A 3,276-nucleotide genomic window follows, 5' to 3' on the forward strand; every position below is an offset into this window, starting at 1 on the left:
TTTCTTTGTCTTTACAGGTGCTGCTGAAGACTGGATTCCAGGATGGTAAGCCTTTGTTCCCTTAGGCCCAGGATCAGAAGCAGAAGACACGATGAGCGTTCTGCTGCAGAGAATGCAGAATAACACAAAGCAAGATTCATCCATCGGGTGTGGTTTAAATAGCCTCCTGTAGTGCTTAGGTGTCTCCTTCCACAGCCACACCTAGGTAAGAAAAGAGTTCCTGCTTTCCAGAAGAGTTCCAGTGTTCTGAACCTAGGGAGTGGCTCCTGCCCCACCCAACAGGAAAAGTAGTCCCAAACAGAAGAGGATCAGGGGTTCAACTGGCAGGTAAGTAAGCAGCATGGTCTGCTGCAGGTAAGTCCACCCAAGCATTATGAGCCCGGCGCTTCCAGCGCTGGGACTGGGCATCTTTAAGAGCCTGGTGCCACTGGCGCCAGGACAGGGTCCAAAAGGTCCCAATTGGGACTGGCTGGCACTCGGAACCGGGGTTATGGGTCTGCTTCCAAGGGAGTCGGGCAAGTCCTGATCTTTTGGAAGCAGAGATCATGACAGCACCCCCCCTCAAGGCCCCTCCCAAACCGGGCTTCTCCGGGGGTTTGGGCTTGTTAGGAAATGTTCGATGAAATCTTTTGATTAGACGAGGCGCGTGGACATATTCTGCAGGTTCCCAGGATCTTTCTTGGGGACCGTAGCCTTTCCAGTCAATCAGGTAAAATAGTTTAGATTTGGAGATCTTGGAATCCAGGATGCTTTTGACTTCAAACTTGAGTTCTCCATAAACTAGAATAGGTTTTGGAGATGTAGTTAGTCGGGTTTGAGGTTGCACGGGTTTTAATAGAGAGACGTGGAAGACCGGATGTATCTTCATGTGAGGGGGCAAGTCCAACTTGACCGCTACTGGATTTACTATGGTAGTGATGGAATAGGGACCAAGGTATCTTGGGTTGAATGTGCGTGGTCCTTTTAGAGGTAGATATTTGGTGGATAACCAGACTTGATCTCCTACTTGATATTGGGGGGCTTCCTTCCGATGTTGGTCTGCTCCTTTCTTGTATTGTTCTTTAGCCCTTTGAAGGTGAGAAACGGCTTCCTTAAAGGCTTGGGTGATTGTAGAATGCAGGTGGTCTACTGCTGGTGTTCCAAGATCTTGGAGTGGATCCAACTCCGAGGTTCGAGGGTGACTACCGTATAAAAGAAAAAACGGGGTCTTCCCAGTTCCCGAGTGGACAGAGTTATTGTAGGCATATTCGGCTATCCAAAGGATATCTTTCCAAGTTGTTTCAGTTTGTTGTAGCATGCAGCGCAAATACTGTTCCAGAGTTTGATTGGTCCTCTCGGTTTGTCCGTCGGTTTGAGGGTGGTGGCTGGTCGAAAGTCTCACATCAATTTGAGCCGACCGACAGCAACTTCGCCAAAAATGAGAAATAAATTGACTGCCTCGATCCGAAATTAGAACTGAAGGAAAACCGTGCAGTCGGACGATGTTTTCGAGAAATTCTCGGGCCAGAGTTGCTGCTGTTGGTAAGCCTTTGAGTGGAATAAAATGCGCCATCTTGGAGAATAGGTCCACGATTACTAGGATCGTATTGTATCCGGAGCATGGAGGTAGATCGGTGATGAAGTCCATAGAAAGCGTATGCCAAGGGCGAGGCGGGATGTCAATAGGGCGTAAGAGGTCGGCTGGTTTTTCCTTTTGACTCTTGTTTTGAGCGCATACTCCACAGGACATTATAAAGTCTCTGATATCTTTTTTCCAAGACGGCCACCAGAAGTAGCGCTTGATCTTTTCCGAGGTCTTGGTCATACCGGGATGTCCTTCCATTAAAGAATCGTGATAACAAGAGATTACCTTTTTCTGTAAATCTGTGCTGGGCAGGTATAACCGTTCTTGGAAATATAATAGGTTGTCCTTCACCATAAAGTCCTTTCCCTGCAGATGCCAATTCTGTATGTCTGCTGGAGTTACCAGTAGCCTGGCTTTATCCTTAACTTCCTCTATGGATTGTGTGGCGATTACACCTAGAATTCTTTGTTCGGGAATGATAGGTACAGGTTTAGGATTGATCAAATGTTCTTCCACTCCCATCCGAGAAAGGGCATCAGCTTTACTGTTTTTTGTACCAGGTCGATAGGTAATTATGAAGTCAAACTCGGCAAAGAATAGTGCCCAACGGAGTTGCCTAGAGGATTGAGCTTTTGCGGTTTTCAAATATTGCAGGTTTCGGTGATCTGTAATCACAGTAACGGTGTGTCGGGCCCCCAGAAGATAATGCCGCCAAGCCTTAAAGGCGGACTTGATAGCTAGAAGTTCCTTATCAGTAATAGTGTAATTAATTTCAGGAGGCGAGAATTTGCGGGACCAAAATGCCACGGGATGCAACTGATTGGTTACTGGGTCCTTTTGTGATAGAACTGCCCCCATGGCAAGGCTCGAAGCATCAGTTTCAACGATGTAGGGGAGGTCTGGGCGAGGATGTTTTAAGATCGGTGCAGAGATAAATCTAGTCTTCAAATTCTGGAAAGCTTGTTCCGCCTCGGTAGACCATTCAAAACGTTTGTTTTTCTTCAACAAGGCGGTGATGGGCTGGACTATTCGAGAGAATTCGGGGATAAACCTGCGGTAAAAGTTAACAAAGCCTAACATGCTTTGAACACCTTTTACGGAGGATGGCGATGGCCATTTGAGAATTGCATCGACCTTCTTTGAATCCATACGCACTCCGCTAGGTGATAATATGAATCCCAGGAATTCAACTTCAGTCACGTTGAAAACACATTTTTCCAACTTAGCGAAAAGTTTGTGTTGACGCAATCTCTCGAGGACCATTTTCACGTGTTTCCGATGTTCAGTTTCCGATGAAGAATAAACGAGGATGTCGTCAATGTAAACAACAACACACACATCTATTAGCTCTCTGAGGACATCGTTCATAAAATATTGAAAGGCGGCCGGGGCATTGCAAAGTCCGAAGGGCATGACCTGATATTCAAATAGCCCATACTTGGTGCGGAAGGCCGTCTTCCATTCATCGCCCTCTTTTACTCGTACCAAGTGGTAGGCTCCTCTAAGATCCAGCTTTGTATATATGCATGCTTTTCTGACTTGGTCCAGGAGTTCAGGGATCAAAGGTAATGGATATCTATTCTTAACGGTGATCTGGTTCAGGGCGCGATAATCTATACAAGTTCTAAGGTCCCCTTCTTTTTTTGGAACGAAGAACAAAGCTGAGGAAGCAGGGGACTTGGAAGGACGAATAAACCCATTCGCTAGGTATT

Source organism: Ambystoma mexicanum, chromosome 1q (assembly GCF_040938575.1).
Source record: "Ambystoma mexicanum isolate Mex_15411 chromosome 1q, UKY_AmexF1_1, whole genome shotgun sequence".
In the NCBI taxonomy this organism is placed as follows: domain Eukaryota; kingdom Metazoa; phylum Chordata; class Amphibia; order Caudata; family Ambystomatidae; genus Ambystoma; species Ambystoma mexicanum.